Genomic DNA, 25,583 nt, shown 5'->3' with positions numbered 1-25,583 from the left:
TGTACTTTAAATACCAACCTAGATTAGCCCCACTATTCTGTGGGCAATAGCTAGACTGCTGCAATTTAATTTCTTGTGTTCTTAAAACAGTCGTTACGTTCTAAAACATATTTTAATGCCATAGCTCCATCAAATTAATTGAGAGGTTGCACCAGCTTAATTATAAACACCCCTACAGCGATATAGCTACAGTTCACAAAAACTAAAGACAACCTTCCCCCTTAATTTCTGTGCACCACCAAACTGCTCCTGCCAGGGATGAATTAGACCCAGTATTAAGGCAGTACTGAAGCCTGTACGTGTTTTTGGAGGAGAGCCAAATATTCACGTATATTAAAATCTCTAGAAATGTATTACTACATATGTTTGCATTCATAAAATTTATCAAGCAAAGCTATTCAGAAAAGGAAGATATGACACAGAGTCAGCCTAAGGAGAGATTGAAAATGGAAATATTCTATCACAAACCAATGACTATTTTCATTTATTTAATAGTGCAATAGAAATGAGTGCCAAATCCTCCATTCTCTGCAGACAGTTTGAGGCCTGAGCAAAAAAAGCTCCATTACCACCTTTTTGTTGTTCTTTCTTGAAGTTGAGTAATATATCACTATAAACTAGGTGAAGCAAATGAGGTATAAATCAAGCTAAGTTCAAGGATTAATGAGATTAGCAGCTATCAGATCCATAGGCTATCTATAGACTGAGCACTAAGTCTTAACGACCTCAGGAGTTAATTACACAGCTATCACAACACTGAAAATGCACATGACAGCTCTCTACCTGAATTGCAAACAAACCTTCCCTCTCCTAGCACAGGAGCAGTGATGTCTGACAAAAATGTGGCAGCGAATAATTCAGAGACGAAAGACAGGAAAGTACTCCACAATGTCTTCAAGGCTTCCTCCCATGCTTAGGAGGCATGAGGGTGGCTCAGTGACAAATGAGACAAAAAGAGAAGTCCAGCTGTCAAAGCAGAGGTTGGTCCCCCTACTCCTCTCACTAGAGAGTGCAAAATTGCCTTTATAATTACCACTTGTAAAAAATGATTTGAAAATGTGCAGTGATCATGATGGTTAAGGTGGGGAGACCCAGACTCTCTGTGTCTTGGTTCTTCTGTTTTGGTGCAGTATTTCTGCAGTTGAAATGGTGCCATGCAGCCCTTTTGGGAGCAGTTGCTGCCAGTGAGCATTATGCACTCACAGTCAGTCTGGACTAAGATGCTCATTCCCAAAGTGTGGCTGTTTGGCTGCAGAAGGCAAATACCAGGAGTGAACAGGAATGTCAATAAAAAACAGGAACAAGCAGTGGGGTTAGCCTACAGTCACTTTGGGGGTTTGAGCGCTCATTAAAATGACTGCCTGACAGCACTGTCAAAATGGAAATATTATGCAAATGGTGAATTCATCCTGGAGTAAAATCTCCTTCTTGTATCTTGCTGGCAAAAACACTTTATCAACAAAGATATCCAGACTAAAATAGATAATGCCACCAGCTTTAGAGAGAACATGTAAGTCCTATCCTTATTTTCTCATTTTGAATTTCTCCACCCTCTCAAGGGATGGTGGTCTGAACTCATCACACTGTCAACAGAAAGCAGCTCATCTCCAAACCCAGCTGAGCAGAGCAGCCAGCTGCCTTTGCCTGAGCCAGCTGTTCCCAAACCAAGGTTGCAATCCCACATGCAGCTGCAAGGCAGGCAGTGAGAGAAGGGTCAGTTCTCCAGCCTATTATGTGGAGCTTCCGCAGACTGCAGGAGCAAAAGCTTTGCTACAACAATGATCATGGGTATCTGCTTTCACTGCTTTAAAGTTGTTTTCTCCTCTTCCTCCCCCTCAACTACTAATGGAGTCTTATTACTGTTTGATCCAGCTGAACCCTAAGGCAAAGTTTTCAGCACTGAGCACACTCCTGCAGAGAGAGTTTTGTATGAATTATAAAGTCAGGGCATTCAAATACTACATCAATTCACTTCCCACAGGCTGTCTTCATGAATGCTTATTCATCTTGAAATGATGGTACTCTAAGAAGTCACTTAAGCTCTTAAGCTTTCCTGATCTCATGTCACAACTTCAAGAACAATCAAAAGGAAGAAGGCTTGGAAAGGCATAAAAACAAAACCCATAGTCAGAAAAATTTGTTGCTGTAACCTCTGCTAAATGAAGAGATCACTCCCTGCACAGATACAGCATAACATGTTCTGCTGTATAGCTCATAAACTTTGATTCAGTCATTTCTGTCACCAAAAGATTATTGCTGTGTCCTCCTTCTTTTGGAATGCAGACAAACATAAAAACCCCTCTGCACACACCCTCCTAGAGACTGTAAAGGAGAAGCAGAGATGTTCCTCCCATTTCATTGGTGGAGGGCTGGTGGCTGTTTCTGACAATCAGATTCTCATTCTGGCAGAGACATCTTAAAAATTATTTTTTGTTGTCATTACAAAAAATCATTAGCCTTTACAAAGCACTCTTTTGCTCCAAAGATAACATTACCACACAAACACTGCCTGTGCACTTCCACAAAAGCTAAGCAACACATTTCTTACTGCTTTAAATCATGTCTTCCAGTCCTGCTGGAGATCAGAGGGGCTGGCACAGGGGAGCAACTAAGTGCAAGTCACTTGTAATGTTCTACCTGCTAACTAACGAGCAGACAAGCCCTGGCAGGCTGGCTGGAGCTGCAGGCACACAGCACTTGCTACAGCTCATTTCAGAGGTGTAGCATTGCCTTCCTCTCTCTCCTGCCCTCTGCCACATGCCAGCGAGCTAAGAGGAGCCGGGGAGCAGCTGACCACTGCTGATGCCAAGGACTGTGTGCGCGCACTGTAACAGCCTGTGCTCGCCAGCACTTCTCAAAGGAAATGAGAAGCCAGTGTTCCTCCCAAGCCTTGGGTGAGGGCAGCGAGGGGAGGGGGAAGGAACTCCCCCTCATACCCTTTATTCTGTCGTGGGAGCTGAGCAGAGGAAGCCAGATTTAGGAAAGTGTGTGAAAGTGAGCCCATGGCAGGTTGTCCCTTTCACACACCACAGCAATTGAGGCAGTGCTGTCAGGCCGTGGCACCAGCTCTCCATGCAGAGTGCACATAGCCTGGGAAAGCAGGCAAGGTGGAAGCACAGGAACCCCTCTGCATCCTGATGCTGTTCCTTCCCTTCCTAGGGCACAGCGCAGGCCTGGGACAGACAAAGAAGTAAACACAGGGCAGAGGTGCTCTCACAGAGTCACAGAAAATGATGAGCTGGAAGGGACCCACAAGGATTACCACGTCTGACTCCTGGCTCTACACAGGACTATCCCCACTCTTAAAACCACTTTGCCCTTCTCTTCCCCAAAGCACTTTTTCCTACTCACTGTCTTTGCTCACCAGTGGTTCTCAGGGAAAAGAAAAAAAAGGAAAAACCCCAATGGGTAACTAAAACTTGCCATTTCCAGACACCAGCCAGGACAGGGTAGTGATGCTCCTCTCCTGTCCCTGATCAGGGACACAATAGAGAAACTACAGCCCTGAGGAGTCAGGAGACATCTTCTTGCCATGTACATCCTGGCTGAGTGTCCCCTGCCCACACTGCCATAGCACTGGGTGTGCAGGACCACTGAGCAACAAGAGGCAGGTGGAGAGAATGGATTCACACATTTCCACTGTTCACAGGCAGTTTGTCAATTGTTTGAGGACCTGTCTAGGTCAAGTTTGGTTCTATTTTCAGAGCTGCGTAATGACTGCTGATGGCATCAGCCCACGACTGGCAGCACACATTGATGAGCACTGTAAATGACCAGTTTCCATATGTACAGCCACGTGTCTCCTTTCTGCTCCAGGCTACTGATAAAGATCCACTGCTGGTAGCTGCTGTTTAATATGGTAAATGATTTTGGAGATTACAAGCTTCTCTTGTGTAATCTTCTTATGTAAGGACTGAGAAAGAAAACATGGGAAGTGTAGAATCTGAACATTGAAACAACAGCGGATCTGGAGCTCAAGATCTTGAAGATCTTGAAGATCTTTTCTGCCTATTCCAAGCTAGTAAAAAGCCAACAGAAGTAAACTTCACCCTCTTATATATACAAGAAATTTAAGTAAGAGCTGCACCTCACCATACAATCTTGTGTGCTAATCCACTACGTGGTACTTAGCTAATCAGATGTTCAGTGAATAATATGAGAGGCAACTGAGCAAGTCAATTTTAATCTAAGTAAAAACTAAACAAAATTGAACAAAAAGTTTCAAAAACTGGAGCTCAAAAACTGGAGCTTAGAGATTGTGAATGGGTTGTTCCTAGGATAGGTTTAGGTCAGAGAAAAGCACATTGCTCTTCCTAACCAGCTACCTCATGGTGATACATGCATTTTTAGACTTTTTGCATGCTGATTTATGATTTTGAGCCATGATATTCCATTCAGTCTCCTCATGTGCTGCATCAGCAGCTCCTGCTGTGTGTTACTCATTCCTCATAACTTATGCTTGTAGTAAAGACAGAGGGACCGACTTAAAATGTTTAAAATCCTGATGGCAGAGAGTGAGGAATATAAAAACCAAAACAAGATAAAGAGAACGGAAAAAAAGTAAAAGTAGCAAAATGGGTGGAGAATGCTGAGAAGCTCTTTTGTCCTTTTCATTCCTATCGATTACTGTCTGCTCTGTTCCTCTCTTTATCTTTCTTTGCTGTATCCTGTGTCATGCTGCAAGCTTTGAGAACACTGTGCTCAGATACAGTGGCAAAGAGCCAGCACAAGAAAGACCTGAAAATACCAACGAGATGAACAATGCTCACGGGTGGAGGCTGTTTGCAGCAATGGGAGAAATTTCATACCTATGGAAAAAAGGTCACGATCAGGAGAGGGCCTGCCCTGTCTTTACTTCTGAGCATGATGTACAAAGGGCTCACAGATTTACAGAACTCAGTAAGAGATGGAAGGTTTTCAATGCTTTTACATGAGAGTTCTTAAATATCAGTTCTTAAGTGTTGAGAAAATACTGAAAAACCCTCACCATCATTTGCTCAAACTTTTAAATTAATTCAGTTTAGCTCTGTTTGTCCTTCATATACATTCTAATGAACAAATATGCTGGTGATGAGACTCACAGTGCAATCATTATGCAGATTATTCAGTGAAGGGTTTGGAATAATGCATTGGTAAAGCCTGGATTCCTAAAAGACAGAGGCAACTAATGAAATTTCACTTCAGCCTTGTTGATGCACTAGATATAAACAAAAGGCCTTATCCAGAGAGGCTTTTGTGCTATTCTAAAAGGTGTAATTCTGAAAATATTTAATATTAAAATGTTTTTCCTGCTGGACCTGATCAGCCTCTCAAATGGAAAACACAGCCTAAGCATGCATATTTTATCAAAAACTTTTCTTTTTTCTTTCCTATTTTTGTTTTTTTCCTTAAAATGCAAAATCTTGCTTGATGTACATTTCCTTGGCAGTAAGATCAAGGAAAAAAATGTTAAATCTCCTGACATTGGCTTTATAATGAAAAAACACAGACATAGTAAATCCAAATACAATAGATGCAGCCATCTTCTCTTATGCCCTGCAGAATGGGTTCGGTAGAGAGAATGTCTAAAAAGAGAGAAAGGAGAAAAAACTCCAGTCTAGGGGAAAATCTATTGCATGTTCTTGTTTCACGGTGGAAATGGAGTAGTGACCGATTGATAATCTCTAGATCCAATCAGTTAAGACAGTGAGAGTTTCCTGTGTTTTTTACTGAATGAGAGCAGTAAATGGGAGCAGCCCGCAGTGTCTGATGGCATGAGCCCCACTCCCTCTGTCCCAGCTGCTCCGTGCTGCTGCACACACACCAGGGCTGCAAGTCTGCTGCTTTGCTGGGCTGTGCCCACCGAGAGAATCTGTCTGTGTCTCTCACAGGTGCTGCACTGGCATCCAAGTTCATCCTTCTTTACACAGACTCCTCGAGAGAGTTCTGGAGAGCTGGTAACTAACTCACAGTGTAACATACTTAACTGGAATTTCTAAAAGAAGTGTTCTTTGTGAGGCAGACAATGACAGCAAAAACAAAAGCAAAGCCCAAACCCTCAGTGTTTTTAAGCTAATTTGCTCTCATCACATAGAAACACAGAGCCAGGAGAATTTCAAGAAGCTAACTTTTTTCTCAAATTAACAATTTTCTATGAACTATCTCTGCAATTTTCCTAAGGTCCTTCCAGTGCTCCTCGTCCTTCCAGTTGCTATGTTGTTTTCCATCCTGAGCAGTAAGTTGGCTGTCTGGCTCTCTTCATTCATTGTGACATTAGGTACTTCAGCCTAAGGCGCCAGCGTCTCTCCAAAGGTTGTGCAGGGTGGCAATGCTTTGATTCAGAAGACAAAATGCATCCAGGCACACAGCTCTGAGTTTCACTTATTTCTTGACCTGTGCTGACAATGTGCACTTTTTTTTTCCTCCACTCCTAGGAGGGAGACATTCAGTCATCCAAATATTTCTTTTGGACACAAATACTGCTTAGTTGCAAAACCCACGGAATGTATATGAACTGCAGACCTTATTTATAACTGCTGTGCTCAACTGTGATTGATTGCCTCCAGGAGGGCTGCTCAGATGGAGCTGAGGTGTTTGTGTTGGAGGCAGTGGCTGCAGACCAGTGTGGTTTGGTGGTTACCAGATAGCTGAGCTCTCTTAGTGCTCCTATGTACATACTCCAACATAAAGTATTATTTTAGAAGTCACTAATACTGCTTACTAGAATTCTGAAGGAAGATCTTTTCCTCTGGTTCTGCAAAGGTTTTGCTTTTACTTTTACACTGAAGTCATAGTTCTACTTCCCCTCTCAACCCTCTTTTGCCAAGCTGCCTTTTTAATTCATTCACCTAATAACATAGCATACACTATATAATTATTCTTTGTTTATATATAACACCTAAATATTTTCCAAGTAATAGAGGACAAGGAAAACTGTAAGGATGAATCTCTTATGAAGTCACCTAAAACAGAGATTATGTTCTTTCTTCCCAGAGTGACAGCACAAAGGAAGTTCACTGACTCCAATACAGAGATGAAACAGAAAGATTCAGCTCAAGTATACTCAGTGGATAAGCAAAAAAGGATATTCTAAAAATAGATCAGGAATTTGATGGTACTGTATTTCAACAATATAATAATGATAATAATAATAGTAACAACAACTACTATACTTTGTACCTGTTATGACACCATCTCAAGTAATTTAAAAATCATATGCCCTGAAACTATAAACTAACAACTTGGTAATTATCTGGAGGAATGCTTTTAGTGCAGCAAACCCAGAATAATTTCAAGGAATTAAGTTATGAGGAAGTCTGAACTTCTGCTTTAAGAGATGTATATGTTGATGTCTATTTCTAGATATGCCTTCTAAGCTAACAAATATGTCCCTAAAATAATATGATACCAAAACACAGAGTAGGTCAGAAGGGCACGTTGGCAAACACCATCACAGCACTGAGATCCTCCAGGACTCCACTTCAGAGTAAGTAGTTTCACACAGCCATGAGTTCCCATTTCAATGGGAACCGCTGGAAGGATTAATTGTGGCCTACTCAGGTTTCATCTCTCCAGTAAATGTCCTACTGAGAGTAATAAAATACTGGATAACAGTGGATTACAATATCAGGAGCTCTGAAAGCACTCAAATAGGGACACTCTCTATATGCAAGCTCCAGACAAGAATAGTACTGGTGGCATTTTGGAAAGATGCTGGTACATGATTTAGATATTTTTTTGTATTCTGTGTTTCTATTTCAAAATATTTGAAATGACCATTTTATGTACATCTGAAAGGATGTACATAAAAAGCTGAAGTTTTTTTCCTCACAGTTTGATGATTAGCAAACCACAGTATGATCTTTACATGCTTCCTATTTATCACAAGTCTAAGGAACATAAAATCCCTTAGGAACAGGGAAAAATTATTATGCAATCACAGAAATGCTGGGCACCAAATAAGTTGATTTACTTGTCTTCTAAGTGGGAGAAATATAACTCCATTAGGAAATTGTGTCAATATCCTTAGAAGCAAAAACCAAAAATTTACGTTTTGAATATACCCTTGCAACATATTTTGGAGGCAAGCAGGCAGACACTGCCTTAAATAAATACTCTTGAGGATGAAAACTTATCAGAAATGATCATCACCTCCAGCTCTGTGCCCTCAGGAGGGAAATGCAGCTCCCATGCTTTGTCTTGTGAGCAGACCATCATGGGCTGGAGCTGCACAGCCCATGAACAGAAGGGCAAAAACCTTGTGTGCAATTTTGGTACAAATGCTGATTATGGAAGTCACCATATCTTGTTGCAAAGAGCCCCATGCCTGGAGGAGCCTTCTGTAGCTGCGTGTCTCTGTAGTGACCTCAACCATGTGTCCTCCAGCAGGCACTGCAGGAGCTCATCCCTTTGGGCAGGCTGGGATGTGTGACCTGGGCAGCTGCAGGAAGACCTGCTCCACTACAGCTAAAAGAATCGTTGTCTGCTCTATGTTCTGTGTACAAGTGCTCATTTTAATTGAGGTTTAATCTCCTCAATCTCTACACTAATCCTTGGTTCTCTATAATAATATGCCCACAGAGGACTCCAGGGTATTTTCTGGCATCAAACAAGTCTTAGCTGCTGGGTTTGTTCTGGTTTTACAGACTCCTGTGTATCCTTCTTCTTTTATATTCTGAGAAATATGGGAGGCAGAAAAAATATCACTGTTTGCGCATTAATTGGATGATAATGGCAATTTATGGATTTGAGGAGGAGAAAAGGTGCCACTAGAGTGTGTAAAGTGGGCAGCTGGCACAGTAGCTTTTGCCAACATTTGTGTCAACGTGGGAGTACAGCAATATGGTATCTGTTAACGTTGCACTCAATAAATATCTCGTCATGTGAAGGAAGATGTGACTAGCCTTTTGGAGGAAGAAGCTCAGTATTCTCTGTATCTGTGGCAGAATTTTAAGCATAATCCAAACAAATCTCAGCAGGCCTTTGTGTGTGCTTAAATACTGTACACATAAAATTGCTTCCTTGAAATGTAGCGCATAGGGAAGCAGTGAGATAATAATGAAATAATTCGCGCATTGAATTATCCAGAGAAAAACAGTGTAATGCTCAACATGGCACTTTTTCTCAGCTGATTCAAGCCTTAAGGAAAAATACACAGGCCTGCTGTTGTCCACTGCATGTGACAATTTTTGTTACTATGGGACTTGGATTCTGTATTATGTATTTGTGCATCCACAAAAGCACTTAAGTTATTTCCAATTTTTTTTTGTTGGTGTTAGAAATAGGAAGGATGTTAAAATCATTATTTTAGGACCAAGGAATTGTTTCTGTTACACATGAATTTGTAACTATTGGAGTTAAACAGCAAAAATTATACTGTTGATAAAAATGGCACTAGACATTTTTGGGGTATTTTTCTACAGCCATGAGGTTTCCTCCTGTGGATTTTCTACAACCCTCACACAACAATTCACTATATTTTTAATAGAGAAAAAAATGTGATGTTAGGGTTCTAGTTGTGTTCTGTTTTCATTTTGCCATGACATTTCTCTCTGTGAGGAGTGTGTCCAGCCTTTCTCCACCTCTTCAAAAGCTTTCTTACTCTGCCTCCATCCACCACTGCTGCTCCTCTGGGTGTCATCCCTACACAACAGCTAATTCTGAATAAATCCCACAGCCCCTTTCCCTTAGAAGAAAGTTCTCTGTAATAGATATTTGTCATGACATCAACAACTGAAACATCATCATTCTGAGGAGTCAAACCCACTGAGATTTTCAAGAATTTTTTATCAGTGAAGCCTCAAAAAGCTTGATTTATAGATGGAAGTAAAACAGAACTGAAGGAAACTCAAAATATATACTATGTAACAAACTGTCCAACCACCACTTGTAAAATCAACTGGCTATAGAAATATATATAGGTATAGAAAATTTTCCATTCAGTTTTAATGATGCCTATTCACTCTCTTATCAGCCAAGAAAATGAGGATTCTACCCACAGAACATCACCCATGCATTTATTTTTACATTGACATAAGCATAGACTTAAGAAAGAATTTGGGAATGTAAGGTGGTGTAGGAAAGAAGTATTAAATGACAGTGCTATTTCAAACTAAAATGACAAAATGCCTTACTAAAGTGCTTTGGGTACTATGATGGACAAAAATGCTCTTGTGTGCATAGGAAATTAAGTTTTATAGTTTCACATGCAAATATTAGAAGGGTCATTTGCACTTTCTTACTGAAAAGCTAATGACTCTCATTTCCTAATAAAACGCTTCCAACAAGCCTCATTAATGCAGCTATTTACATTCACAGCTATTGGCATAAGCACACGAAAAGGGAAGATAGTTTCTCCACCCTATCTCTCAAGCCTAAAAGCTGGAAATTTATAGCTGTAGAGAAATATCAAACAGCAACCCTGCCTCACAGCAAAACCCAAGCATAAAATAGCACCCTCTGAATGGAAATGAAGATCCTGAAATGTTGCTCTGGAGGGTGAGACATCAGCAGGCTAATTTTAGCAGCAGGTGGCCAAGAAAGACTAAGACAGAGGTGGGTATCGTTTTTTCCTGCCAGCATGGGATCAGCCCATCATAGAGGAGCAAAGACCTCACAGGGGTGGGTCTGGATCTTCCCCAAAGGGACAGAGGACTGGGGAACCTGAGCACTCTGCCACGTCACCACTTCTCTTCCAGTTGAAGAGCAAGGCTATTTTGCTTTGCTGCCTCGTTTGTATTTACCAAAGAGGTAGAAGAGCAGCTCATGCTGCCATCCCTAGGCCGGTGAGACAATGGAATTGCGGGGTGAATCCCCTACTTGCTGTCTCCTGTGGTGTTCCATGCCCCAAGGACATGGGGGTGCAGGAACACGTGCACTTGCTCAGAGGGGGCTGAGATCCATCCCCACATCCTCTGCTTCCAGCTCGGATCGCTCTTTTTGAGCAGATCCCACCGGCTGAGTTAGGCCTGGCCTGTGGGCAGTCCCTGGATGGAGATCTGTCCTGTGGATGCTGCTGCATGGTTTGAGTGTTTGATAACAACAAGATAAAGCTGCAGCCACGGCTGTGCTGGCCAGCTGTCCTCAGCCTGCCTTCCAAGCACCAGACAAGTCTTGGGAGAAACATTACTGGGAAATACTGTATAACTGCATTTTGCATAGAGAGTAGTCTGCCATGACACAGACAGGGGTATTTTGGAAAAGTTTCTTAATCAAGCAGCAAATAACCTTGTATCAAAATAAAGACATCTACAACTTAATACCCTACATAACTAACTTTCCAATAAGAATTAAAATGAAGGCAAAAAAATCAGTACATCTAAGCACATTGACCCATGTGAGATACATGAAAATGGAAGGCTATATTTATGAAATTTATAAAGCCAAGTACTATTTGTTGTATAGTCAACCACTGCTCTGGCGAGGTTTAGAATGTTAAGGGAATTTGATGCAAAACTACTTCAGCTGCAGAGTAAAAGCACCTATTTCTTAAAATAAGTGCCAAAATAATTAGTCTGACATCCCACCCTGTAGAATAGAGCATTTTGCACATATAAAAAGAAGTATATAAAATTCCACTCAGGAAACAAGAAACAAACAAACAAACAAGTAAACCTTTATCCTTGAGTATCTGTGATCCAAAGACACTCAAGTCCAAGAAAACAAACCATAGTGGAGCATTTTCAAATACTCATATTAAAGAGCAGGTCTAGCCATCCCTTCAGAAGAGGGCACCATCTCGTACATCTTATTTCCAAATCACATACATGTATTCTTCTCCTCCAAAAATGAATTGTGAAAAGTGTTCATTTCATGGAAATAGCCATATTCTTTTGAACAGATGGGAAACCTGGTGGTCAGGAATGCAGTGAATATTTGTTGATTTTAGGAAGGGATATTTCAGAATTTGAAAATCGGTTTTAGAGAGTTTTCTGACTTCATAGCTTAGGAGAAATCAGTAATGTAGGAAATACAATAGCATGTTGATAAATTCTGGAGATATGTGGGAATCAGACAAAAAATAGAAGCAAAGTACATATCTGAAGAAAAATGCATGTAGTTGTCCTCATAACATGAGTATTCCCACTCAACTCCCTCAGTCATTGCATACCCAGGATTGCACCAAGCCATTAACTGTACAGTAAATTCTTCTTGTGCTCTCCACAGCATCACCAGTTCCTGCTTTCCACATATCTCAGTATTGAATATTATTTTCCGTTCAGGCAGTGGGTCAGGTTCTTCCAAGCCCCTCCATCCCAGTTTCTCTGCTCCCTTTAGCCCCTTCCTCTCTTCTCTCATCTGGTTCCCTCTGCTCCCTCCCTGCAGTCTCCCTCTGTCCCCGGAGTGCTGTACCTTGTGCCCAGGGTGACCGTCTGGGATCCTGGTGTGGGGAGCTGCCTCTGCTTACGCTGGAGATGGCAACTTCTCTGTGGGCCCTCTCCCTTTGCACTGAGGGCTCCGCAGAGCCCTGCTGCTGCTCCTCCCCCAGCTCCTGCCAGTCCCCTCATTGGGACACACAGAAGAGAGGTTTTGTTAAAAGTTGTGTTGGGGCCTCATGAGGGAATGGTCCTGCCCACTCTGGCCGCTTGCCAGACTCCAGAGACACCTGAAGGGAAGGGTCAGGAAGGGTCCTGGGACATTTCTGTTCCCATCCTAAATGGGAGTGAGCTTTGAGTTCCGAAGGCACTGTGCCTACCAAATCCCTCTGCAGCCAGTGCTCCTGGTAACATCCCAGTACCAAAACTGGGGAGGCTGAGCAGCGGGGAGGAGGAGGTGGCTGCACAGCCAGGCTTCCCCTGCTGCCACTGTCATCGCATTTGCATTGCGGGGAGATGATCTGGCTGCCTTTGTGTGGCCCTTTGGCAGGAGCCCAGCAGCATTTCTGTGCCACTGCTCACATTGTACTGCAGGAGCATAAACACAGGCTTGTCCACAGTGCTCTCAGCAGCTCTGGAGGAAATCCATGATTGCCCAGTGTCAAATAGGCCAGAGGAGCTGTGCTTTCTGTACACCAGCTACTATCCTTATCCTAATACTCCTGCTCTTGTAGGAATGTGGAAATTCACTGGTATCAGAGAAATAGGACAGTATGATGTTACGTGATAAATATTCTCATTCAGAGCTGGATGCTACAAAATTGTCTTTAATGCTCCATTCTTTCTAAAGACTCAGACTGGTCAGCATTTAATATTTCTCAAGACCATGCCAAGGTGTCAAAGAGATAAATAAATGAGGCAGAAAATATATAATGTTTGAGAAGAAAAAAAGGGAGTTGCTAGTGTGAGGAGTATTTTGAAACCAGAAAATACCATCTCAATCAATCCTTCCCCTAAACTATAAATATTTAAAAGCATAAACTATGTTATCAATACTTTACTCCTTCCTGTCAAATTTTTGACAGGGAGAATAATCCTGGAAAACATCAAGACAAGATCTTTCATCTTCCTAGAAGTCTTAGTACCTTACTGGCTAGGCACTATATGTGAGCTACTTATATGGGCTGCCGGGCCATTAGGCTAACTTTGCACAGATTTCCATGACCACACAAATTTCCAGGCCTGAGGACACAAGAAATAGATCTGAAAAAAATCAGCCAGGTTGGTCCTCTCCAAGCTTTGAGCTATCTCTAGACTGGAAAATATTCCACTGCCCTTCGTGAATTTAACACACAAATTTGAAACTCCCTGGCTTTCCTTGCTGATCTTTCTGCAGCCCTAACTGGACTGGCACTGGTGCAGTCTGCCACAAACAGGGGGTGCCCCCCTCCCCTGGGCCCCCCCAGGTACAGAGCAGGAGCTCATGCTGCTCCTGTAGTGAACTCTGGGGAATTTCCTGCAGCTTTAACAGAAGCTGGTGAACACCTTGCAGCCCCAGATGATGTGGGCTTTTTCATTTCTCTGTTATCACCCGGACAGAGCTGCTTTTCCCCAGGGAAAGGCCCTGCCTGTCTGCAGCAGGGGTATCCAGGAAAGCGTAGGTGTGCGAGCAGGACCTCCGTCTGCTCCCCTTGCCCGTCCCACAGTGGGGCAGGCAAGGGGAGGCACACACAGGAGCACACTCTCAGCTGCTGCTTTACTTGTCTGAAGCCCAGCAGGGCATTTCATGAGTAACCCCTTTTCCACAAAGACAAAAGCAGGATTTCGCTGCCAACTTCCCTAATGCTGTAGACACCAGCAGATTAAACTCTTTGGAAATGCAGGTAAATTATTTTTATTGCACTGACTTCAGTGAAGCTAGACAAACTTGTACCCACTAAGAAATTAATCCTTATATATTACTGCAGTAACATACTACTGGACAAAGAAATATAGTTACAAATGTAAGTATGAATATGAAAAGAAAAATAATCTTTCTCTTTCCTGGAAGCTGTTACCCCATCAGATTTCCACAGGATATAAAACTCTTTAGGCTACAGATTTTATTCTCTCTACCTTTCATCTGAAATTAATATTGTTTTAAATGAATGAAATCTTTGTAATTTTTTCCTACCCCAATTCAGTTACTATTTCCTGCTCTGCATTTAATTTTAATAAGAAATTAAATATGTACCCTGATCAAAAAATTAATTTCCTTTTGAGTTACCCAAACGTTAAAACTCTGCTTCTGTGGTGAAGGGATGGCGCTCTGATGAACAGAGACATCTACAGAAATCTTTTTGATAATGGTGTCCTTCTTTCAAATCCAAACATTTCCTTGATGTAGAATACAAATTGAGCTCTAGTGTATAAGTCAGCTAGGATTTGAAAGTTGGTCTTTATACTTTGCCATTAATTAATTCTGTCCAAGAAATTCAAACAAAGATACAAACAAAAAAGTTCTCTAAATACATTACATAAGGCATTCAGAATATTCTAATTCATTCCTCTCCAGGAACACAGCAGAGTCAAAGAATAATGTACACAGCATGTTTGGACTGTATAAAAAGCACTAGAAACTGTAAGAATAGTTTAAAACCATTTATTTAAAGCTCTCCATTATAAGAGCTATTGTGGAGTATTTGCTAATCAATCTACACTTCTGAGTTCTAAACAATTGCAGGCTTAATGAAGTGTGCTTTTCTTCACTTTCAGATGCAGGAACAAAGTTTCCTATTAAAAGGGAGGAAATGCAAGCAGAAGGCAGAAGACCTCTTCCAAAAACTACTGGAACTTCTGAGTAATTTAAATATTGTCTAGAAAGTCAGAAACTCTCGTTTGTGATTGAGAAAGAGACATTCTTTCCCAATACACCCCACATACAGCTTTAAGTCAAGTAGAACAAGAATTTTCTCTGGTACAGTGAGGAAAGCCTCCAAAATCAAGAGAAACTCATACAAATGGCTCCATTTTTTAAAAAAATCTCATTTTCTTGCAATTATCACAACATAACTAAAACAGAAGCTAAGAATATGGGTCAGTCAGCATAGTGAGATCATCTAAGCTGAGTAATCAAAAATGGTTTGTGCTTCGGAGTAAATACCACAGCACGGAGTAAGAACAGGTCAGCTACGTCTGTTCAGCCTGCGAGTACATTAAGAGTTTTCTTTTTCTCAAGATTCACTTAGTTCAACTTGGATGAAAACACAAGGGAAAGTTATCCCCTCACACCTTTGGCACAAAACTTAGTAGCGTTCATTCACCTGAAAACCAGATCTGTTAGACTGGTTCGGGGAAGAGGCACAGTCACAAATGCAATGTCAGAAAGTAAAAGGAAAAAAAAGTGAAAAGTTGGCTTGGTTGTGCTCCCACCAGCCCACAATACACAGATGACACCTCCCTCCTTGTCCCTCCTGGGTGGCAATTTCTATACAAGGCCACAGAGCTTAGTTGATACCACAGTGCTATAAGTACCATTAACTTCTATGAGATTTCCCCAGGACATTATTTCCTACTCTCAGCTCATTATCCCCTGGAGCCCAACTCATAGAACACTAATTTGTGGCAGCTCCTTACTCCTGCTAGGATCTTGCATGGTCATTGTTTTTGTGTAACTCATCTCATTACTTTGATGTAATCTTATTTACTGTGCAGTGACACAAAGGAAAGTCCCACACAAAATGAATATTTTCTAGGATTAAGTCTCTAACACTTGACTGTGAAAATGCTGCATGAGAAAGCCAATACATGACATTCTCTTCATTTTTTATTTTGACACAGACTTAAAATAATGGACAATCTTAACAGAGCTTTAGGTTACAATAACTTGCAGCATTGCCTGAGACTGTTTAAGTAGATGCAGTTCCTGTAAAGGACAGAGATTAATCCCAGTACCTATTTGAGCATAGAGGAGCATATGTATTTCTATTTTTCTTTGATCATGTTTGATAATGAGGATTATATTTCTATCATGCAAATTTTTAGGAGTTTGAGGGTTGTGTTTAATATACATTATAATTAGTGCAAGCTGTTTAAATATTCATCAATGCTCTTTAGGCACTGAAGGCAAGAAGGAAAGAATGTCACTTACATATTGTAGGAATCAGCTACTGGGAACAATGTAAATCCAAACCAAGAAAAGATCAATGATTTACCCCTTTCCACCCTATAATAAATTCCAAATGTCCAAATTCAGTCTTTTTAGTTCACCTGAAATCGAAGATGCAACTAAAACCATAGTGAGACATGCCTGAATGTATTGTCTCCCTCACCTAAATATCCCAAATGGAAAGGAAGCTGATACCTGCATTCTCAGAGCTTATCTATCTGAAGAGCTTTGTTGTCTCTCATTCAGTTTGGATTTTCTGTGAGATACGTGGCTTGGAAATGAGTCTGGCACAATATAATCCCTTTTATTATGTAACTGGAAAACCTCGTATCTTCTTTTAATATTAACATGGGTTTCAGAGGAAAGAGGAAATTCCATTTTTCTTAAAGAAACAAAGCCCATCTGATCCCACATCTTTGCAACGTACAGACAGACACCCAGGCATGAGAAGCAGGTTTTGCCTCTTGTCCATGAAAAGCAGCATCGTGCGATGCTATCTGTGTTTTTATTGTGGCTACAATTTACAGGCCGCACACTCTGCTGTGGTGACAGATGAATAGCTCCACGCACAGCGTGGGATGATGGCCCATTACACAGCTAAGGGTCTGGAAGGAAGGTTTCCATGACAGCATTCTGTGTATCATTGGTATTTTGGAAATGGCATTCAGCTTTGATCTCTGACTTCCACAGGTTTTACTGTTCCCATGAAACATTATATTCAAGCAGAAAAAAAAGCCAGGGCTAGCATGAATATTTTACATACAGCCATGAATGTCTGGAAGTGATATTCCTGTGATAAACTGCAGAGCTAAGTGATAAACCACAGAGCTATTTGTTAAATGCACCTATTAAATATATTTAATTAGCTGTTCTACTCTCTGGCCAGCAATCATTCTGTCTTGGGACTTATGCTGAAGTTTTATACTGCTGAATAGGTTCAGACAGCTGACATTTCCAGCCTGCTGTCTACATTAAAATACAGAAATTTTTGAAAACAAAAACTGAGTCAAAACCCAGGAGAAGTTAGTTTCAATCCTGGGCAAAAAAAGAGTGCTTTCTATACATTAAAACATGATGGTTTTTAAAGCACAGCATCTTGCTCCACAAAGCTGAGGATGAGTTTAGCACTGAATGACAGAGGAGAGCTGGGACAGGAAGGGCCTTGAGAATACTTGGCTTTCAGATGTTCATAAAAGTTATTCCAATAAAGTTATAATCTGTTTTGCAGCTGTTTATTCTTCCACATTTGGACAGGGTTTTCCAAGGGGTCTGAAGGAACTTGATGCCCAGTTCCTATTGAATTTCAGTAGCATTCCACCTCTTAACTCCAATGTGCTACTCTGAAGGCTATGAGACACGAAACAGAGCCTCTGTAATGAGCTTAAACAAACAGTGGAGATGTGGGATTTTTCAAGAACAAAACCACAATAAAGGTCATATTTGCAGCACAGGGAGAGGTCCTGTGCAACGTTCTGCTAGTTTGGGAACGGAGACTTTTCTCAATCCACACATGACTCTGCTAAAGCAAAATGCACTATCACATTATGCATATCTGTCTGTAAGCATGTACTTACAATTTATATACAATAAAATATCTAACTGGCTGCAATCTGCTTAAGGAGCTTTTCTCTTAACCATTTGAATTTCAAAGCACTGATAAAATTGCAGAAGGATTTCAATTGTGTATAAGATCTGAGCTTAGATAAACCATCTACATGGATTCTTAATCTTTTGTGGGCAGCCAGTACTTCCTAATCAGTGTAAAAAAAGAATTCAATAATAAACACAAACACTGAGCGACAATACAAAGGGATGGATTTTCTACATATGGCACAATAAAATCTCTCTAATAAGGAAGAGAAGATGTACTGTTTCCAAAATGCAGCTTTTATTAATCAATTCTCCCACATTTTTTAGAGGATTATGAGTAAAATCTGAAGATGCAGAGAATGAAGAGTTCAGAATTCCTCAGCTGTACTCTCATGGACAGAGAAGGGACCTTACTCACATAGTCCATTCCTAAAGTAAATCCCAAAGTGTTTTTCTATATCAGGCAGGAGCATGAGCCACTAGTGTCCTACTTTTCTGCATGCCCCTCCATTTCAAGCTCGAAATAAGCCAATAAAATATACCAGTGCAAGTTTCCATCACTACAAATGTTTTGAAAAGTCCTGCACCCTGTCAGGAAAGCACTTTTTCTGAGGTATGGCAAAGAAATGAGCCTTTTCCTCCTGTTTTAAGGAATGTACTGATTTAACTTGTGAAAAAGTTGGGTGTAAAGGATTAGCTGACATCCTCTGATAACAGGCAATGTGAAATCAGAGCTTCCACAGGAGTCAACCAGAGCAAGATGCACTGGTGGCACCACAGTTAACTTTTCACTGAGCCATGGCACTGCCTAATGATTAACACAGTAAGAATTTGTGTGAGAGACCAGGGCTAGGAGAAAGTCTAAGGCCCTTAGCACAACCCTAGAAGTGAGGGTACTACATGTGATAGAAATTTGTTGCTTCTCTAAATTTACAGCAAGGGAAGGAATGAGATAAAGTCCTGAGGAAAACCAAACAGGTGAAGCAGGGAGAGGTTAAGTTTATTGCACCAGCCTACTTCATTCAATTAAGCAATGCTTAATCTCCTTTAGGGTTGGGTAGCATGCTCAAGAGACCTTTGGCTCTGGGAGTTTTCTTCAAAAGGAAAGGTGGTTGTTCTTGTAGCCAGATCTGCTCAGCTGTTCACCTGCTTTCTACCCACAAGTCTCATCTTACAGACTTGTTTCATGTTCTTTGAGAAGGTCTTGTGTTAGAACATGGTGCTAATAATGCCAAGGCTGTGGGTTCAATCCTGTATAGGCCATTCACTTTAGAGTTGGACTTGATGATCCCTGTAGGTCCCTTCCAACTAGAATATTCTGTGTTTCTGAGATTTGGAGAAGTTTGGTCTAGGGGAAGAGGCAGTCTTCAGTTTCTGGGGAATGCTAGTAGTCACAAGAGCAAGTGATGGTAAATTACCTGCTGGGATGCCCTTGCAATCTGTGTAACTGCATGCAGGGCACTGCCACCTCAGCCCATTCACGAGGTCCAAGAAGCACTCCCTTCCATGGGTAAGGGGTGTTACTGCACAAAAAAGAGCATATGAAGAGAGGAAAAAAGCGTTGCTCAACCACTGCCTTCCCTGTTTTTCTCACTAGGCTTTTGTGTATTCTTTGATAGTGTCCCCTGTCCTCATCTGAAGTACAAGACAGGCAGGTTGAGGAGGACATGCATGGAGGCATTTGAGACCCTTTGGGATAGAGAAGCTGGAGAATTCCCCAGGTAGGCAGGCACTCTGAGCCCACAGAGAGGGCTGGTACTTTACCCTGCACCCAGTTCCACAGACCCTTCTCACAGAGTGGGGGTTTGTCCCACAAGCCTGACAACTGGGTCCTCTCTGTTCTACGGTTTTCTTGGCAACATCACTTTGGAAAACACATTGTACAAAATGTAGGATGACAATCAAACACACCTACAGTCAAGGGCAAAGCAACACCACGTCAAGAGTGAGTTTTGATGATAAGGCGTTCCCAGCTCAGACAATTTGGATATGTAACCGGCTCAAGCCAAAGTCAGAAAATAAAAAATGAGGTATGAATTAACAAGCTGTAAAGGAAGCCAAAGAGGATTTTTGACTTTCTGCCTTTCTTGATATTTTGGCAGCTGACAAACTTTTGAGCTAGCAGAGGCTGCCTTACCTACCGGGACTGTCCAGCACAGGCAGGGCTGAAGGAAGGCTGCAGAGGGCAGCTACAGGAAACATCCATGGGCAGAAACAGCAGCACTTTTCAGCAAATTAGAGCATGGAACTGTGCAAAGCACTTAGATACCCAATTTTAAAATTTATGTGTCATAGAGAAGTGAAGATAGATGCATCTTGGGAAGAGTTTTACTTCTGCTCTGAATGTGCTGGCAGCATGATATTGTGCACTTGGCAAGTTTCTCTAAAATCAAAACCTTAAATCAGTGGGCAATGTATGCCAGTATTTCTTCAGCTAAGAGATGGGTTTCTCTTCTAGGTCTTCTTTTTTTTCTTTTCCTTACTGATGAAAATTTCAAGGAACACTTGGGCTGTGGAAGATACATTACAGACCCCCACTTTTAAACAGATGCCATCTTATAGAAGCTGGTAAAGTCCTGGGGCTCCCTGGTTATTTTTCTTCCTCTGCCTGACTGCAGTGAGAGCCAGCTATGTAACATCTGATGCCTACAATTCACTCATCAGCAGCTATTTTGCTTTTTTTTCCAAAGAGAATAGCATACAACTCTAATCGGAGTTGATGTAGATCAATGCGAGCCTTTACTTTCATTATATTTAAAGGGACATACGATTTATTGATTTGTTCCTTTAGCACACGTGTTTTCTCTTTTGTCTACAGTCAATGCAGCAGATCTGTAGCTCCAAATGTCATTCAGTACAAAAGCAGAGTTATATTAGGAAGATGATTAAGCAATGATAGTGGCATAGGACATATTTATTTTATAATGTCAAGTTTTTAATGTGTAAAGATAACTACTTAAGCACTAAGTTAGAGCCCTGAAAAAGCATTAAATCTGAATTGCCTTCCTCTGCAGGGGTTTATAAAATGGCTGCTTGCTTGATTTAAACATGATGTCCTATTTCTAGATATTTAAAAATATTTTAAAATTAAAAGCTAATTTATCTTGTGGTGTTGATAGTTAGTTAAAACAAGCAAAGAGCTGGGGTTTTTTTAAACAAAGCAAAAGCCCACATACTGAGCTGCCATATATCCTTTGCTTAATATGCCTTTTTCTTCTTGTTTTTCCTGAACAATGTGGTCTGATTATACATCTGACATGAGCTTATCCGTAGAGTCAGGAATTCGGTCGGATTCACCTCACTGGCCATGTACAGGCATGCTCAGGTTAGAGACTGAGTCTGACAACTGCCTAGGCTCCCTCTACAGTCCGAGAAGCAGGAAAGGCACCTCACTCTGCTCCATCCTTAGCATGGATCCTCTCCAGTGACCAGCTCCACACACACGGCTGAGCTCTCCTGCCTTGGCTACATAGCTGAAATTCATAAAGCCAAATACAAAAGATACGGTCCCAGCTGCAGTGAAACCTGCTGCTTTTACTTAAGATCAGCTCTGCCTAATTTCACTGGTTTGACCCAGCCCCAGTGCCTCCCTTCAGTGACCCATTACAGGTTACTTCCGTGAGATTAGTGCATTCTTACTGGCAGTCAAATGCAAAAGGGACTTGCTGAATCATGTCCTCAGTCTAAAAGAAAGACTGATGTTCACTTGTTAAACCCTGTATCCTTTTTTTGCCATTCTTAATGGGGTTAATTAACACAGCATTAAGCACAAAGCAAACTGGCAGCTGTATTGCCTCTAACATATGAGGGGAGCTTTTAGAATCTTTGACCTTTCCTTCTCCTTTCCTTGAAGTGCAGAAATGTCAATCATACCTTTTCCCCTTGGAAAGACGGAAAAGGAACATAGGAAATAAGTTAATACTTATGAATTGATTGTCCACTAAGGAGGCATCATCAGCCACTAATAATTCATTTTTCCAGGACATAATGTACATCTATCACATGTCTCCAGCATATTAGCCGTGCTGAATCTGGGGACAGAGAATACCAGTTTTGCTTTTGCTGTTGAATAAAGCCATGATCCGATGTGAATGACTCACTGCTGTTGTGTAAGCTTGTAAGCATCTTTGCGTGAAAGATGAAGGCATTTTAGATGAGCCCGCTCGAATCAGTGCCATCCTCTCAAGCTTGAGGACATCGTTCCGAAGAAGATTTCAGACTTGAAATGCAGCAAGATTTAAGCTACTGTGTTATTGAACAAGAAATCCACCAAAGATCACCTAAGTATTTGTTACTTCAATTTACAATTCAGCCTGGCCATGGAAATGCCTCTGGTCAAGATCTTTTTGAACTGCAATCCAGTCATGCAGCATTTCTGAGGAAAGGTGTGGTCATTCTAAGTCCATTTTAGGGAAGTGGTAGGTCTGAAACACACACTAAAGGGAAGCTGGTTTCATGGTAATATTTTTAAGAATTTGTTTCTACAATAGCAGACGGATCAATTTCTTCAATTATTATTTGTGGTTTTAAAGGAAACTTTGTTTCCCTGCCTCCGGTTTTCCCTGAACTTGACCTGTCAGGACGAATGTGTGCTCATATGAAACCCCACAGCACTGCTGTCATAGGCTGGGTACCAGCCCCTGCTCCTGTCCTCCTCTGCTCAGCCTTATCAGCTGCTTGGGCTGCCAGGGGAGGAGAGGAGCTGCCCTGGGAGCCCTCAGAGGCTCTGCCTGCCAGGCCCTTTGCTCCAGGGCCCCCTCCCCTGTCTGTGGCTGCTGGCTGTGCCTCCATGTGTTGCCTGATGTGTCTAGAGGAGCTGCTTGGCTCACAGGGCAGCACACCCCACTTGCCTGGCAATGGCAATGGTGTGTGTGGAGCCTGGGAAGCAGGGAGGGGTAGAGGTGTCCCATGTGCAAGAACTGGTACATTCCTTTGTCACAAGACTGAAAGTACATGTGGCCACGATGAACTTAGAGCTGTTATTTCTGGCACCGGTTCCCACTATCTCACCAGTCCTGGAACCTTATTAGCAGGTACTGCACGGATTACATCAATCACAGCCAAACATGAAAAATCTTGCAAAAAATTTATCATCTTGCCTATGTAGTCTTGCCTAAGAGATGACACAAGGAAGATAATACAAGCTTGAGAGACAAAACTTGTTTAGCAGGCCCTTGTTCTTTACTCATACAGGACAATGTGTTGAGCTCTGTTGGCTTTGCTTCCCTGGGCAGCTGCACTGAAGCTGGAACAGTTCCCTCACGCAGCCCAAATGCTGGTTTCCATTTTGTAGAGCTACATAATTCGATTTGCTCTGGTGGTTCAAAAGGTCAGTGGGGAAGAGCTCCTGTGGAGAGGAGAGCGAGCAGCTCTTGCTAACAAATGGGTGCTTGCCTTGGAAAACAGCATGCCTGTTCACATGCCTCCAAACTGCTAAAGCATCCCACTGAGAGCGAGCCTGCCGCAGGAAGAGACTTTACAGATCTTTCAGTCACCAGGAGTTACACAAACAAGAGCCAGAAAAAACATTTTGCTCTCTTAGAAGGCAATCCTTATATATAGTGCTTGATAAAATTCATTCTATTAATTCGTGGAATCTGGAGAGAAAACAGGACCCAGTTGTTTGAGGAAAGCATTCAGATGTAAAATGTAACCTCAGCTCAGTGGTGAGGTTGTGACAGGATAGAGACAAAAGGATATTCAAAACATACAGCTAAGAAAAGGGGAAGAAGAGCTGAATCCCAACTGCCATGTAAGGACAATCACGGTGTGTGGGTTAAAAGGAAACCGTCCAGGTCCAAGTCCACATCCAGGGCAACAATCAATACAAAGGCAGCAGTTCTTGGAAAATTTCAATTATGCATTGCTAAGGTAAAGCAAAAACATTTTCAAAGCAAATAAATAAAGATAAAACATACTATCCTTTTTCACAAACAGAGCGGGTCAAAGCAGTGTTATTCCACAAGCACTGTGAATCATAAAGGAATGTTTCTCAGTACTGTCCTGTCCTGCTCCCACTGGAGTGTGAAAACTCACTAAAGGAGAAGAATTAGACCTATACAGGAAGTGCCAGTCTGCTACATTTACACAGTATCTCTTATCCCAAAGGGATTAAAAGCTATTTAATGTGCAGTGCTAACAAGACAGTTCAGCCACCAATGAATAGAAGCTTCTTGATTATGCCACAAGAGCCCACCCCGTGCCTGGAAGGCTCTGCAGCGGTGAGGCAGGAGAGCCCAGGCACACAGCACACACACACTGCACAGCCTGATGCCAGTGGTCACCTGAGAGCACCCCAGCAACATCAGCGCCACTGAAACTTTGCACAGAAACCCTCTGTGCTTTCACCTGCACACACCTCACTGCTGGGAGAGAATTGTGCGCAGGGCAGAGGTTGGCCCTGCTGGTCTGTAGCTCCTGGAAGCACTCAGAAAGGTAGAAGGGAAGGGAAGTGCCAAATCCACATGGACTGGCAGACAATGATGTCCTTGGTGCTGTATAATCCTCTTGCCCACTCAAAGGCACACCAAAACACAGCTGACTGTAAGACTTTTCTGAATCACTGCTCTCTGGAGTTTTTTCTCTCATGGTTTATGGAAGGACAGAGCACCACGTGGGCATAACCTGCCAAAGAAGTTGCACTACTGCTGAGCAGACCCAAAGAAATGATTTAGAGCTGAAGTTACCTGTAGGGCACTCCCAACCTTTTGAGCCCTGTGCTTAAAATGTCTGTTGATGACCTCTTCCCCTCCCTCCCAATATAATAGGAGGTAATTAGTATGAAAAAAACAGATGCTGGTGAGAGAATATTGTAAGGTCAAAATGTTTTATACATGTGGTTGAAAAAATAAAAAGCAGTTACTAAACTGTGGTTTGCATAAAGTGCTCTTAGCATTATTTTTTTAAAGGCACAGCGGTCTTAGAAATACTCAAGTTGGGTGGTCAGTATTTTTGTTTCAGTTTCAAGCAACTGGTGGGAAATAGGAACAGACAAGCCATGAAAGCTTAAACCTAACTTTGGCTGCTTTTCTGGCAAGAAATCACTGCTCAGCCTGAAAGTGTTGCCATCGTCTACAAGAGTAAAACTGAAGATCAAATGGCATCTCAGAGTTTGTGTCAGTTCTAATGTACAAGGCCTTTATCATGAAGCAGAACTAGGAAAAAAGCCCAAAATCACTGAGGGCATTGTGACTCTTTTTTCCAGACAGTAACAAAACTTCTGAATGGTGCTATTTGTGGTTTGTGTCTCTGCATCAGGAACGTGTGAATTTTGGCTTGTAATTATTCAGACACAGGACAGGAAGCCCGAGCCGAGGACAGGTTTTATTTCTGCTCTGAAACTGCCTTTCATACTTTCTTGAGATTGTTGAGGAATGACCCTCAAATCCTGGAGTGATATTCTGTGTTCTTACATCAAGGTGCAAACACATTAGGAAGAAAATTTTGTCAGAAGTCACCTTTAGTCACTTCACTCACTTTCAACCTTTCTCTTCACCACTTTACAAATAATAATAAAAAAAATGTTTCTAACAGCAGGGATAGCGAAGTCCTTG

General features: G+C 41.8%; 1 protein-coding gene across 3 annotated transcripts in view; it reads right to left on the bottom strand.

Annotated features, from left to right (window-relative positions):
* Nucleotides 1-25,583, bottom strand: part of PHYHIPL (phytanoyl-CoA 2-hydroxylase interacting protein like) — a 124,277-nt gene that overhangs the window by 41,029 nt on the left and 57,665 nt on the right. Inside the window, exon 1 of one of the 3 annotated variants that reach the window (XM_063406067.1) lies at nucleotides 12,331-12,349. The exons of the other annotated variants lie outside the window; for them this stretch is intronic. The gene's annotated coding sequence lies outside the window, so the exon portion shown is untranslated. Of the gene's footprint in view, nucleotides 1-12,330; nucleotides 12,350-25,583 lie in introns of those variants that run through there. 3 annotated transcript variants of the gene reach the window in all.

The sequence above is a fragment of the Prinia subflava genome, chromosome 9, assembly GCF_021018805.1.
Source record: "Prinia subflava isolate CZ2003 ecotype Zambia chromosome 9, Cam_Psub_1.2, whole genome shotgun sequence".
NCBI lineage: Eukaryota > Metazoa > Chordata > Aves > Passeriformes > Cisticolidae > Prinia > Prinia subflava.
The sequence above is the reverse complement of the archived record's forward strand: the minus strand, read 5'-3'. Positions and strand labels throughout refer to the sequence as shown.